Source organism: Phascolarctos cinereus, unplaced genomic scaffold (assembly GCF_003287225.1).
Source record: "Phascolarctos cinereus isolate Bilbo 61053 unplaced genomic scaffold, phaCin_HiC Scaffold_5;HRSCAF=322, whole genome shotgun sequence".
In the NCBI taxonomy this organism is placed as follows: Eukaryota; Metazoa; Chordata; class Mammalia; order Diprotodontia; family Phascolarctidae; genus Phascolarctos; species Phascolarctos cinereus.
The window spans coordinates 179,203,650-179,220,066 of record NW_027555958.1 but is presented as its reverse complement, the minus strand read 5'-3'; positions in this window follow the sequence as shown (position 1 = coordinate 179,220,066).

Sequence of the window (16,417 nt, the reverse complement as noted above, 5' to 3'; positions counted from 1 at the left end):
CTAAAGTCAGAGAGTTCACAGTGGGAAAGGGATTGTTCTGAGGTCATAGAATGTTAGAAATGGAAGGTACTCACATCACACCTCTCAGATTGGCCAACATGACAAAACAGGAAAATGATAAATGCTAGAGAACATGTGGGAAAAATGGAACACTAATGCATTGTTGGTGGAGTTGTGAAATGATACAACAATTTTGGAGAGTATTTTGAAGCTATGCCCAAAGGGCTATAAAAATGTGAATAGCACTTCTAGGGATGTATCCCAAAGATGTTATAAAAATGGGGAAAGGACCCAAATGTATGAAAATATTTATAGCAGCTCTACATGTGGTGGCAAAGAATTGGAAATTGAGGGAATGTCCATCAATTGGGGAATGGCTGAACAAGTTGCAATATATGAATGTAATGGAATACTACTGTGCTATAAGAAATGATGATCAGGCAGACTTCAGAAAAACCTGGAAAGACCTATATGGACTGATGCTGAGTGAAGTGAACATTGTATGCAGTAACAGCCATGTTGTGCAATGACTAACTTTGATAGACTTAGCCCTTCTCAGCAATGCAACAATCTAAGTCATCTCCAAAAGTCTCATGATGGAAAATGCTATCCACATCCAGAGAAAGAACTATGGAGTTTGAATGTAGATTGAAGCATACTATTTGCTATTTTTTTTCTTCTTTTTTGTTTTGTTTCCTCTTTCTTGTGGTTCCTTCTATTGGTTCTAATTCTTCCTTACAACATTACTAATATAAAAATATGTTTAATAGGAATGTATACAGATAGCCTGTATCAGATGCCATCTTGGGTGGGGGGGGATGAGGGAGAGGGAGAAAAATTTGAAGCTCAGAAGCTTATGGAAGTGATTATTGATAAATCAAAATAAATTAATAAAATCTAAAAAAAAGAAATGGAAGGTACCATGGAGATCATCTAATACAAAATTTCTTTTCCCCATTTTATCATTGAGGAAACAGATCAGAGAGGTGACTTACCTGAGGTCATCTAGCCATTTATTACAAAGCCACATCATTTGACTTCAACTCCGGTACTGTTTGCAATACCTTCACATTTTAATTTTTCCTTTGTGTAAATCAGCAACTCAGCAGTGTTTGAAGGAGGTGGATGACCTATGCAGACTAAACTTAGAGCCATACTAAAGATATGGCTAGTGCCAGAGGTGAAAAAAAGGCAGGAGAGAAAAGTGTGGAACTGATTCTAGATTTGGTCAAAGTACATTAATATACAAATGTATGTATTCTTGGACCAGTTGAAGCATTTTGACTTCTATTCTTTCTGGATCTTTAAAGGACCATTGTTTGATGAATTCTGCTCATTAAAGTCTTCATACTCTAAATGGCTTCAGAACTTTGCATTATATCTCCAAAATCTGATTCCTCCTCCTAAAAATTAAAAAAAAAAAGATAGCATTTATATAGTGCTTTAAGATTTGCAAAGCACTTTACAAGTATCGTGTCATTTTATCCTCACAACAAACAACCCTAGGAGAGAGGTGCTATGATTTTATAGATGAGAAAACAGAGCAGGTAGTAGTTAAGAAACTTGCTCAAGTCACATACAGCTAGTTAATTATGTGATTCTGGATTTAAACTTATCTTCCTAACTCCAGGTCTAGCACTCTTATTCACTCTATCTCCTGAGCTAATTAGCTACATGGCTCTGTTGTGATACTTCCACCCAGCATTCATAGATTTTTGGGTATAAGTAGGGTGGGATGATAAAGGCCTTTGGTCCAAGATGGGGCAGGAAATTAGAGGTCCCTGACAGCATCTGTACTCCTTCAAAGAAGAAGAGAGTAGCTACAGTGGTAGCTGACGGCAATGGGGAGTCAGACCCTATGCAAAAGAATGAGAGTGGTGATAAGACTTACTTCAAGATCTTGGATAAATAATTTCCCTTCCCTTAGGGAATAAGGATCCCTCAAGTTCTTTCTATCATGATATTTGAGGGGGGTACTTTAAGCTCTCTTTCAATCCCTTCCTTTCTTTGCTATTATGGCTACAACTCCACCTCTAACCCCAAGTAATCAGGCTTATTGCATGCCAGCTACGAAGAAATTGACCTTAGTACCTAGGACATGGTGTTAGCAAAAAGAATTACTCAAAATATTGTACTCCATGACCCAGCCATGATACCCTTCCCCCAAGGGATTCATGGAATCAGAGAATTTGATAAGTTGAAGGAACACCAAAAGATGTGTAGTTCGATCCATACACACAAGGAATCACCATTCTAGTATACCTGACAAGTTGTCAGCCTCTGATTGAAGGCCCCCAAGGAGGGAAAATACTCCATCTCTTGAGGAAGCTCATTCCATTTTTATACAAGTCCATTAGGAAGTTTTTCCTGATACCAAGCCTAAATTGACTACTTCACAAATTCTGCTCATTGCTCCTGGTTCTACTCAGAGGAGGCAAACAAAACAAATCTAATCAATCCCTCCTCTGTGTGACAGCCTTTCATAGTTGTAGGCCACTTTCTTATTTCTTATGTGTCTTCCCTTCTCTAAGCTTAATACTCTCAGTTCCTTCAAATCATCCTCATGAGACATGGACTCACCTTGCTCTTCTTTCAACATGCTCCGGTTTATGAATGGCCTTCTTGAATGTACAGAACTGGATACAATACTCCAGATAAGGACTAATGAGAGCAGAATATGGTGAGACTATCACCTTCCTATACTTGGAAGCTATGCTCCTTTCGAATTCATCTCAAGAGTGCATTGACTTTTTGGCCACCACATCACACTGCTAATTCGTATTTAGCTTGAGTCCACCAATATCCCAAGCTCTTTTTCAGAATAATTGCTATCCATCTATGTGTCCCTTGTATTTTGCCTTTTTTGGGTATCCAGTGTTCTAGCTTGTTAAGATGCCATTCCTGTGTGTTGGCTCTCCCTCTTAACTTTGTAGCTTTAGCAAATCTGATGAGCTTACCCTCTGTGCCTCTATCTAAATCACTGACAAAACTTTTAAACAACTGAGTCAAGCACAGGTCCCTGGGGGTACTCTACAAGAGAACTCTTGGCTTATTGACATTGAACCATTAATAATTACTCTTTGAATGTTATGATCCAATCAGTTCTAAATACATCTTAAATGTATTGTCATTTGGTCCATGTCTCTCCTGTAGCTCCTCAAGAACAGTATGAGATAATTGATTAAGAACTTCACTAAAATCTAGGTAGATAGGTACTCTCTCACTATTTCCTTTATTGTGTGTAAAAACTGTTATTTTTGTTCTCTCATCTCTAGTACAAATGTCATCTTCTTGGCAAAGAAAATAGAAGAAAAACAACACTTCAGCATCTCTGCCTTATCCCTGTCATCATTCCTTCATGTCAAGCAAAGCAAATCCACAGCTTATCCCTTGTCTACTAGTTTAGTAATTCTTTCAAAAATGTAATGAAATTAATCTGATATGACCTGCTCCTGATGAAGCCATTAAGGCTCTTGGTAATCACCACTTCTTTCCCTTCTCTTGTTTTGCTCACCAACTATCTCTTTAATGGTCTATTTTAGAATTTTTGAAGGAATAAAAATCAAGCTCCCTGACTCATGGTTTGTGGACTCTATTCTCTTCCTTTGAAAAAAATTGGGAATGTGACCTCCAATTTTGTGAGCCTTGTCCTTTTTTCATGATCTTTCAAATATTATTGATAGTGGCTCAGCAATCATATTACCAGTTACTTCAATAACCAAAGATATAATTCATTAAGTCAAATGACTTGAATTCATTAAAGGTGGTTAGGTTCTCTCCTTCTGTTTCCTTTACTTGTGTGTAAAACCTCTGTTAGTTATTTTGGTTCTCTCATTTCTAGTACAAATATCATTCTTCTTGGCAGAGAAAATGGAAGAAAAACAACACTTGAGCAGTTCTGCCTTCTCCCTGTCATTGTTCCTTCACATCAAGCAAAAGTGTTATCCATTCTTCAATGCTTTTTTCTCCCCCACTAGCTTAAGAAAACATCCGTTAGCTGCTCTTCATTTCCTTTACCAGACTTCATTTATTCTGATATTTAACAGTCCTAACACTATTTTACATTACATTACATTTACATACATATATATGTATATATATATATATATACGTATATATATGTATATATATATATATATATATATATATATATATATATATATATATATATATATATATATATAAAATAGTGATCTTATGTTACCTGGACTTTCTTCTATCTTCTATAGATTGATTTTTAAAATCTAGGTGATTTGATGAGTTCCCTGTACATATGCATATCCTCTTCAAATATATCCTATTTTAATTCTTCAATAGAATTTTTCCCCTTGTGTATTCAGAATTTCATTCTTGAGAATGAATCCCCCATCCCTCTTAAGCTGGCTTCCCCTGTATCATTTTAGTCCATAAAACACTCCCTTTCTTTCTTTCAAACCCCTTTAAATCTTCTCTCAGCTCACAGAACCTTATCCCAGAAGGATTTGAATAAGCTCAAAGGACTCAGTGTTGTATATGAACAAATAGAGGAAACATAAAAGGTTAAAGCAGTCCATTTATTACCATGGAAGTCAAAGACATTTTTCATTGAGCTAATAGTTTTCATTTGTCTTAGACTTGCATCATCTGAGCAACTCAAAACAAAGTCATGTAAAGATTTGCATCAGGGCCCAGACCTCCCAGCCAGCTCTGACATGGCTTTACTCCTTTGGTGTCATGATCCACATTTGGCAGCCTTCTTCTCTTTAGAGCCACATGGTTTGTTGTTGTTTTTTTAATCTTCTTTTAAATAGTATTTTATTTTTTTCCCCAATTATGCATCAAGATAATTTTTAGCATTCATTTTTGCAAGATTTTGAGTTCCAAATTTTTCTCTCTCCCTCCCCTCCCCTCTTCCTAAAATGGTAAGCAATTTCATTTAGGTTATACATATGTGCTATCATGTAAAAGATCTCCATATTTGTCACAATTTTGAAAGAAGAAACAGATCAAAAGAAAAAAATAAAGTAAATGAAAAAAGTATGCTTCAATCTGCATTCAGAGTCCATCATTTCTTTATCTGGAGGTGGACAGCATTTTCCTTAATGAGTCCTTTGTACTTGTCTTGGATCACTGTGTTCCTGGGAAGAGCTGTCATTTATAGTTGATCATCATGCATCATACGTCATACATAGTTGCTGATACTATGTACAATCTTTTCCTGGTTCTGCTCATGTCACTTCATATCAGTTTGTACAAGTCTTTCCAAGTTTTTCTGAAACCTGCTGTTCATCATTTCTTATTACACAGTAGTATTCCATTACACTTATACACTACAACTTGTACAGCCATTCCCCAATTGATGGGCATCCCCTCATTTTCCAATATTTTGACACCACAAAAAGGGATTTTTATACATGTAGGTCCTTGCCCCTTTCTATGATCTCTTCGTGATACAGACCTAGTAGTGGTATTAGTATGCCATTTTGGTTGCCCTTTGGGCAAATTCCAAATTGCTCTCCAGAATTGTGGGATCAGTTCACAACTCCACCAATAGTGCATTAGTGTCCCAATTTTCCCACATCTTCTCCAACATTTATCATTTTTCCCTTTTTTGGTCATATTAGCCAATCTGATAGATGTCAGGTGCTACCTCAGAGTGGTTTCAATTTGCATTTCTCTCATCAAAATTGGCCTAGAGCACTTCTTCATGTGCCTATAGATATTTCATCTGAAAACTGCCTGTTCATAGCCTTTGATCATTTATCAGTTGGGGAATGACTCGTATTCTTATAAATTTGACTTAGTTTTCTATATATTTGAGAAATGAAGCCTTTTTCAGAGATATTTGCTGTAAAGATTGTTTCCAAGCTTTCTGCTTTCTTTCTCATCTTAGTTGCATAGGTTTTATTTGCGCAAAAGCTTTTTAATGTAACATAATTAAAATTATCTATTTTACATTTTGTAATGTTCTCTACCTTGTTTGGTCATGAACCTGTAACTTACTTAACTTCTTCTTTAAAAATTTGGATGCTATACCACTTGGCACATATATGTTTAGTACTGATATTATTTCATTGTCTATGGTATCTTTTAGCAAGATGTAGTTTCCTTCCTTACCTCTTTTAATTAGGTCTATTTTTTGCTTTTGTTTTGTCTGGGATCAGGATTGCTATCCCTGCTTTTTTTTTTTTGCTGTGGCTGAAATATAGTAGATTCTGCTCCAGCCCCATACCTTTACTCTATGTGTGTTTCTCTGCTTCAAGTTCAATACAACAACATATTGTAGGATTCTGGTTTTTGCTCCCCTTTGCTATCAGCTTCCATTTTGTGGGAGAGTTCATCCCATTCACATTCATAGTTATGATTACCAATTGTATATTTCCTTCCATCCTATTTTTTCTCCTGTTTGTCCTCTCTTCTTTCACCCTTTCCCTCCTTTGACAGTGTTTTGCTTCTGTCTCCCACCTCCCCTGGTCTGTCTTCTCTTCTGTAAGTCCCCTCACCTCCTTTACTTAATATCCTCCTACCTTCCTGTCAGGTAAGATAGATTTCTATATTCAATTGATTGTGTATATTATTCTTTGAGTCAATACTAATGAAAGTAAGGTTCAAACAATGCCCATCACTCACCTTCTCATCTTTCCCTCAACTGTAATAGATTTTTTTGCACCTTTTCATGTGAAATAATTTACCCCATTCTTCCTCCCCCCTTCCTCCTGCACCCAGTATATTCTGCTTTCTCACCCATTAATTATTTTTTACATAATTCCCTCAAATTCACCTTATATCTGTAGCCTTTGCCTATGTATATTCCTTCTAGCTGTACTATTAGCGGTACAATTTTTAAAAATTACTGGTATCATCTTCCCATGTAGGAATGTAAACAGTACATCTCCATTGACTTTCTTATGTTTTCTTTTTCCTTTTCCTTTTTTAGGCTTCTCTTAGGTCTTGATATTAGAGATCAAATTTTTCATTCAATTCTGGTCTTCTCCTTATGAAAGCTTGAAATCTTCAATTTCACTAAATGACAATTTTTTCCCTTGAAGTATTATGCTTAATTTCATTGGGTAGGTGATTCTTGGTTGTAGTCCTACCTCCTTTGTCTTCCAGAATATAATATTCCATGACCTCCAATCCTTTAATGTTGCAGCTGCTAAGTCCTATGTAATCCTGAGTGTGGCTCCCCAATATTTTAATTGTTTCTTTCTGGCCACTTGCAATATTATTAATCAGACCTGGTAGTTCTGAAATTTGGCTATAATATTCCTTAAAGTATTTATTTTTGGATTTCTTTCCTGAGGTGATTGGCAGATTCTTTCAATGCCTATTTTGCCCTCTGGTTCCAGGATATCAGGGCAGTTTTCCTTGATAATTTTTTGGAAGATGTTGTCTAGGTCCTCTTTTTGATTATGGCTTTCAGGTAGTGCAAGATTCTGACACTGTCTCTTCTGGATATATTTTCCAGGTCAGTTGTTTTTCCAATGAGGTATTGTACATTTTCTTTTCTTTTTTCATTCTTTTGCATCTGTTTGATTGATTCTTCAAGTCTCATAGAGTCATTAGTTTCCATTTGCCCAATTCTAACTTTTAAAGCATTGTTTTCCTCAGTTAACTTTTGTGCTTCCTTTTCTATTTGGCCAACTGTGCTTTTTAGGGAATTGTTTTCTTTTGACTCTTTTTTCATGATTCTCTTGCATCACTCTCATTTCTTTTCCCAATTTTTCTTCTACCTGTTATATGATTTTTAAGATCCTTTTTGAGCTCTTCCATGAGTTCTTTCTGGGCTTGAGACAACTTACTATTTTTCTTTGGGGCTTTGCCCATAGGCTTTTTGATATTTTTGTCCTCTCTTGAGTTTGTGTCTTGATCTTTCCTGTCACCATAATAACTTCCTATGGTCAGATTCTTTTTGTTGTTGTTGTTTTTTTGCTCATTTTGGGGGGCCTTTTCCCTTTCTTTTAAATTTGATCTCTGCTCCCAGGGTAGAAGGGGTACTGTCTCAGACTTCTTGTGCCAGGGCTGCAGGTCCTGGCTGTTTACCTGGTGCTGTACTGATGTTGCCCTGAGGCCCACAGGGGACCCACATTTCTGTTGCTGCATGGAGAAGGAGGGGAGGAGAGTGGTTGGCACTGCTGGAGGTGGTAGGGGTCTGGAAGATTACCTGATGCTGAGCTGGGGTCCTAGTGGTAGTGTCTGGTGTGTGCTGAGGCTGGTGGGGATGTTTGTTAATTTCCCTGTGGCTACACTGAAATACGTGGTAGTCTGACCACTGGAGGCTGCCTGTTTGCTCAGGGCTATGCTGAAGCACATGGTGGCTCTCCTGTTGGTTATTAGAGCTGGAGTCTGCCATTTCCCTGACTATGCTGAGGTGTATGGGAGGCCCTGGTGTTGGTGTTTGCCTGCTCCACCACACTGGGGCTCAGGATCTCCTACTGATTTGCTGAGGTGGGGTTTGCTGCTGGCTTGCTAGGATGCTTCCTTTCTTCTTTAACCCAAGTGGGACAGACCTTTCTTGTCCATCTTCTAAGTTTCTTGGACTAAAAGACTATTTCTCCCCATCTTTTTGCTGGTTCTGATGTTCTAGGATTTGTTTGGGGATGCTATTTTATAGTTGGTTGGAAATGAATGTGGGAGAGTTACGGTGATTTACTGCTTACTCCATCATCTTGGCTCCCAGAAATCTGAGACACACATTGTTAAGGACATCTTCCTTTAGGTTGCTAGGGCCCTACTCAGAAACTCTTAAACTCTGGGATTACACATGAGAAGGTGACCCCAAGACTGCAATATTCATTCTTAGGTTCACTTAGAGGAAAAATAATTTCAGGAACTCCAACTTTGGACCATGGTAAACATGTATCTTTAACTGCCATGTAATTCTGCTGCAAGCTAGTATTACCATATACCAGGCTAGAAGTTCCAGGGAGAAAAAAACCCCACAAAACAGATGTGTTAAAAAATAGTGGAACTTTTTCAGCTCACTCTTCTAGACCAATGGAGAGTGGTTCCAATGACAATGTCTTCCTGGTCCTTAGTCAACCAATCATCAGGATGAAACCTCTATTATTAGGTGCCAATTAGGAATCTCAGAGTTTAGAGTACAATGTATCCCCATGGGAGAAGTCCTTTCCAATCAAGTTCCATATTTGGATTTTTTCCTTTTTTTTAGTATCTTGATAGTTGTATTTCGATATATTTGATTTCCTTCATGCCTTTTATTTTATGAATTTAAAATCATTATTATGAGAAAGGGCTCATAGGCATCACCAGTCAAAGGGGTCCATAACACACACACACACACACACACACACACACACACACACACACAAAGAACACCTGTGTAATCTCATCTAGTTGTTTGTGCAGTGAAGAGGAAAAACTCAATACATTGACCAGAGGCTTTTCTAATCACTTCTGCCACACTAGGACAATTCTAGATGGCATGCTTCCTGGGAATGGCCCTCACCTAAAGCAGCCTTATGGTATACCTCCATCCAAAAGGATTTGTGTTCTAGAATGTGTCTTCCTCCTTCATAGGGCAGTGTCCCTCCCTCATATTAACTGAGGTTACCATTTGGGTTGCTTGTCCATAGAGTTTATGCTTTAGGCCCAAATATTCCTTTTTATGACTGGGAAGAACAGTGTTTTTCTTTTTCTCTAAGCTCTTTAGAAGGGATAAATTTTCTGAAATTGATCATTATAGCACCAGAGAATATAGTTTTCTGCTGTTTGAAATGTTATGTTCTATTATCACAAACGCCATCAGGCTTTTCTTTAAGGAAATGGTGGAATAATGAGAGGACAGCTACATCTTCAAATAGTGAATCTAATCCAGACCAAACTCTGCTGAAAGAGTCTTAACCCTGGGGGGACTTTTTTCAAGTTCTTTGGAATACATCTCTAGGAGACTGAATATATTTATGTGTGTGTGTGTGTGTGTGTGTATGTATGTATGTATATATACGTATGTATATATATATGTGTATATATATGTATGTATATATATATATATATATATATATATATATATATATTTAATACTTAATACTTTCAGGAAATAGTGAAGTAAAAATTGATTAACTTTGAAAAGTACCTAAAATATGCAAGGAGACTAAGAACAAAAAAAAATAGTAAAATAAGAGATTTTTTAAAAAAAATCTCTTATCTCCAGTTTTGAGAGTTCTCAGTTGACTCATTTCATTTACATTTTTGGATTGGGCTCAGGACAGTTTATGAAAAATGAGAAGGGAAAAGATGAAAGAAGGATTTTCATTCAAAAACTGATAGTTAAATAGATGGATAGCTCTGTGTGTGTGTGTGTGTGTGTGTGTGTGTGTGTGTGTTTTTCGGTAAAATTTAATTACAATAAATGTCAAGCAAATGTCCTTTGACTAAATAGAATTTCACTATAACAGAAGCTATAGAAGACAAATCATTGTACTATTTCATTAAGGTAAAATATTATTCAAGAGATTTTGAGAATGGAATTCTAAGATGGGAAATTCAATAAACATCTACTAAGCACCCATCTTATCTAGGCACTAAGGCTATAAAAAACATGAAATAACCCCTGACCTCTAAGAGCTTACATTCTACTAAGTTCCAGAAAAGATCTTTTAAGAATCAGAGATGTGAAGCTGCACAGATATGAATAAAATTGCTCTCCTAACAAGTCACCTTTCCATAGTACATTAAGATTTGTCCAGCAGATTGAACATTGAGAGAAAGACAATGGATTTGGCAGCTACAAGATGATTAGGACCTTTTGAGAGAGCATTTTAAATTGTACAATGATGTTGGAAGCTAGATTGCAAAGGGTTGAGAACTGAGTGAAAGGAGAAGAAAGTAGAGGTGACAAGTAGATTTAGCTTGGTTGTGAAATGGAAAAAAGATATAGGACTACCTTCCATCTCTGTGTTTTTACACTAGCTATCCATCATTCTCTTGCTTTTTACTTCCCCACCCTGTAGAATGCTCAGCTTTCTTTAAGATAGTTTAAATGCTGCTTTCAGCAAGAGGGCTGCCAGGCCCTCTTATGTCTTTCCTTTTAGGATTACTTTGTATGCATCTTCTATATACCTATATGGTATTTGTCATTTTCCTAATTAGAACATCAGCTTCTTGGGTCCAGGGACTGTTAACAATTTTTCTTTGTTTTCTCAGCACTTAGTACAGGGTCTGCAACATCGGATGCACTTACTAAATGCTTGTTGATTGATTAACTATAGCTTAAGTAGCTTCCATGCAAGACATTCCAGATGTGTTGAAACACCCGATGGATATTACCTTTAAATCTAAACAAGAAAAGAAGGTGCAAGACCCAAGGGTCTATTCTTTCTGACTGAACCCTGAAGGTGCAAATAGGCTGGAGGGAAAATTGGAGTGCCATTAGCAGTAATTAATTCTTAAAGAGAAGGCCATAAACTAAGGGACATGGGAAGAAAGTGCTGAGATAAGTAGAGGGGGACTTCAATTATGTGGAATACTGGAAACTGATCTACTACAGACAGTTGTGGCAACATTGGCAACCACACAGAACACCATAAATATAAACATTTCTATACCCTTGCCTCTGTGAGACAATTCTTCCTGAGTACATGAAAAGAGGCCAAATGATATACCCCTTTTGCAAGAAAGGCAAGGAGGACAAAGGGAAGAGAATCTTGCTCCATGTTCTCATAGGACCAGTCAACACCACGGCTAGGAATAACAGCTCCAGGTTAGGACAAAGGCTAGCAAAAGACTTGACTTCTTGATTACATTTCCATTGTGGCAATAAATGGGGAGGGATAGCATGGTAGAGTCCACATAGAGCCAGCCTGAGAGTTCTGGATTCAAGTATTGCCATGAAGGCATTAAATCATTTTATAACCCTGGGCAAGTTATTTGACCTCCCAATACCCCCTAAAGACTATAACTTGCAGAGTAGGTACTATCTTCAATGATAGAAAGAATTTTCTCATTGTTGTTGTTTGCTCATTTTCAGTCATGAAAATGCCTCTTTGTGACCCCTTTTGGGGTTTTATTGGCAAAGATGCTGAAGTGGTTTGCCATTTCCTTATCCAGCTCATTTTGTAGATCGAGGAAACTGAGTCAAACAGGGTCAAGTGACTTGCCCAGGGTCACATAGCTAGTAAGTATCTGAGCCCAGATTTGAACTCAGGAAGAGGAGTCTTCCTGACTCCAGGCCAGGCACTCTATCCATTGTTCTACCTAGCTGTCCTATTCTCTCTTTGGTAGTTAGTCAATAAACATGAATTAAGTGCCAACTATATGTGAGGCACTGTCCTAAACACCGAGGACACAAAAAGAGGCAAAAGAAAAGGCCCTGCCTTCAAAGAACTCACAATCTAATGGAATATACATATCAAGAAATAGCAGGTTTAGTTAAATCCCATTTATGAAGATATTTAAGGGAGGAAGGAGGACTGCTTCTAGTTATGGAAGAATTAATTAGGCTGGCCAACCTTTGTTCTTGGCTAGTTTAGATAGTTTGTTAAGTGGGAATAATACTTAATGAACTCATTCTTGAACTGCACTCAACACCTTAGAACATTTACCACAGCCCACTTACCATGTAATGTCTCTCTGTAAGGCCTACCACCCTACCTTCTCCAATTGGTGAGTGCCTCATACAGCCTCCATTTTGTGAGGGGTCTCAGGTAGCATACCCTCATTTATCTCCTGGATCTATTCTAGTCTTCTCTCTGAACTTCAAGACCCACCCCCCTCCCTTCTTGTTGGAATACTCAGTACAATTCCTATTTGTTCAGGATTCATTTTTTCTGGTGTTATTGGTGATAATAAAGCCTTTATAAAGACAGATATGACTACATTTCTGATATAAATCTTACACCTGGACTCTGGCTCATAATCCTGAAGACATATTTCAAAACGCATATGTTAAGGGCTATTTCAAACTGCCATCCATAAAATGGTCTAATGATGGTATAATTGTTCTGACATATCCCAGGATTGTGCAGCCTATTCAGTAACGGTGAACTTCTGACAAGTTTCATCTTGTAATTACCCTCTATAGTTACAATTAGTGACACCTTCCTCAAATATTGCTGGTGTGTGTATTCCTATGAATGCTTACTGGCCCCTAACAAACCATCTTCCAAGCTAACATAAGGGCGTGTCCAAATTTAGACTCAACATAGTTTCATATATTCGTCCTTAGAGAACAAAATCTTTCATATCATTTTTTGAGGGGCAGTTTTTTGCATTACATAAAATATGTGGGGATTTTTGTAGAATACTCTTGATGGTTTTTCTTTTTATAAAAGCATTTTTATAATAGTAAAAGCACATTTATATTTAGCATTTTTATTGATAGACTTATTCAATCATTGGTCACTCCAATTATTTATTGTTATTTAAGATTTATTTTTTCCACATATGAACTATGAGGTTTTTTTCCTATTGTGATCAGAAAATAATGGAACTTTTTAGTTCCATTTACACTACCACTATTCCTAAATGTATCTTATCTAAATTAAGTTCCATGTCATCTTCTCATTGATATTCTTTTTCCTAGGTTTATTCATTTAATTCTGCAACTACTACCCTGAGGTCCCTCTGTCCTGATTGGTGATTACCTCTTCTGGTAAACTCTTTCAGGAAGACTCCAGACATGACTCACTTCACTCTGTCTCATTGAGCATATTCTTAACAACTTCATCAATTGTTTTGAAGCCTCAAATGTACCTTTTCTAATTCCCTTTCCCCTTCAGTTCTGGAATGGTGATGAAATCAGCTCTACCACTGTTCCTAGAAGTGGCCTGTCAATTTATTATGGTGGCTGTTCTCAAAGTATTGTCTTTGGATTCATAGGGGTCCCTGAGACCCTTTCAGGGGTCCATGAGCTCGAAACTATTTTCCTAAGATTACTATAGTGTTATTTGCCTATTAAACTGTTCCTCCCTTTTCCTACTACATACTTATTCCAACCATATATCTTCATGAGGCCAGATTCTCTTCATATACTTCAACTGAAAAAACATTTCACCACAGATTGAATGCAAGAACAGATAAAAAAAATCCAGCTGCTTTCTATTAAATCAGACGCTACAGAGATTTGCAAAAACATGCAAAACAATGGAGAGCAGCATGGAGCACTGTAGATTCTGCCTCTAAAGCATACTAGCTAGGTGACAATGGGTTGTTCACTTAACATCTCAGATCCCAAAGAAAATCTCTAAGATTATAAATTTCATATGAGTTGCCAATCAGCATGAACAGAAGAAATCTCCATCTATAAGAATTCCTCCATTTATGAAATATTAAATCTGGACAAAACAAACTAGAATAGAATGATAGATCGAGGGAAAATCAGAGACATATTATCCCCAGATTTTAGTAAGGCATTTAGCAAAGTCTCTGATGCTGTTCATTATAGACAACATGGAGAGATGGGAGTTAGAGCTGTGGTTGGGTAGACTTGGAACTAGTTTAATGACTGGACCAAAAGAGTGACAATTAACTGAATAAATGCCAATTTGGAGAAACATCTTTTTTAAACTTTTTTAATTTTATTGATTTATTTTGATTTATCAACAATCACTTCCATATGCAAGAAACATCTTTAATAGACAGCTGGGCTTTCTTCTGTGCCACATTTTTTAGATGAGGCTGTAGATGGCATAATTAGTAAATCTAATGGTGGAAAGAAAAGCTAGTGTATTGGATAACAGAATTAGGATCTAAGAATATCTTGGAAATAATGGGTGGGAATACCAAGAGCTCTATTGGAGGCCTTCTCTTCTCTCTCCATACTTTCTCTCCTGGTGGGTTCAATTATCTCTTCTCTGCATGTGACTTCCACATCTATGTATCAATTCATATCTATCATCTCCAGTCCTGTACATTCTATATGCTGGACATATCCACCTAGATGTCCCATAAGTTATTCAAACCAAGCATACCTGAAATAGAACTCATTGCCTCCCTCCTCCCCCCAAAAAAATAACCAAACTATTTTCAGTTCCCTTAGTGTGTTAAGGATGCTGCTAGTCTTTTTGCTACAGTATAGAGCACATTGGGGGAGCTAGGTGGCATAATGGATAGGGCATCAGGCCTAGAGTCAGGAAAACCTGAGTTCAAATTTGACCTCAGACACTTATTAGCTGTGTGGCCCTGAGCAAATCACTTGATCCTGTTTGCCTCAGTTTCCTCATCTGTGAAATTAGCTGGAGAAGGAACTGGTAAACCACTCCAGTATCCTTGCCAAGAAAACCCCAAAAGGTGTCACAGAGTCAGACATGACTAAAACAATTCACCAATAACAACTTCCCTCTTCACCTTTACTTCTTGGAAACTCTAACTCCCTTCAAGGATTATTATTTTTCTGGAGTCTCCTAGTTTATTAGTGCTTCCTTTCTGCCATTTCACCCAATCCTCTAACTTTGGAAAATTAGTTTAGACTTAATTTATATATATTTTATATTGGTTTATTAGTGAGGGCAGGTGCCATTTTGTTATTGTCTTTCCATCACTTGCAAGGTCTGCAGTTTCTGCCTCCAGGTATCAGCTTTCTAAGGATTCTATTCCTCTCTGAGATTCTGTTCCATGATCAATTACTTGAGTATTCACAATTCCTCAGAGTCTAGCAGAATGTTTTGTAGATACTCACTGAATTGAATTAAATTTAATTGCCCTCAAGTATTTAAAAGAGCTGTCCTATGAAAGACAAGCTAGACTTACTCTGCTTGGTCCCAGAGGGGGTGAACCTGAGGAAGTGGGCAAAAGGTGCAGGGAGACAGTTTGATGTTTTTTGTAAAGAAAACTTTTTTTTAAATTTCATTTTATTTTTAATTTATGAAATAAACCAAGCATTTACATAACAGCAAAATTTTAAAAAGATGATTGCACATGAAACTGCAAATCTAGTATGTGCAACTTGCTATTCTTTTTAAATATATAATAAAGTTTTCATGTATCTTCTTAATAATTAACACTATCTAAAAATGGCATACTTCAGGAGATACTTTATTCTTCAGCATTGAAGATACTCAAACAACGGCAAGATGAAAGCTTAGCAAGGAAGTGTTTGGAGAGGATCCCTAGTCAGATACTGATTGGAGTAAACATTCTCTGAGGTCCTTTCCAAACCACAAATCATTTTAAAAAAAATTTAATGGTATTTTATTTTCTTTAATTACAGGTAAAAACAATTTTCAGCATTTGTTTTTTGAGAAATTTTGAGTTCCAAATTTTTCTCCCTCCCTTACCTTCTCCCTAAGATGGTTAGCAATCTGATATAGGTTATACATGTGCAATAATGTAAAACATATTTCTACATTAGTCATGTGAAAGAAGAAACAGAACAAAAGAAAAAAATTAAGAAAAGTGAAAATAGTCCGCTTCAATCTGCATTCAGACTCTATCAGTTCTTTCTCTGATGTGAATACCATTTTTCATCATGAGTCTTTCA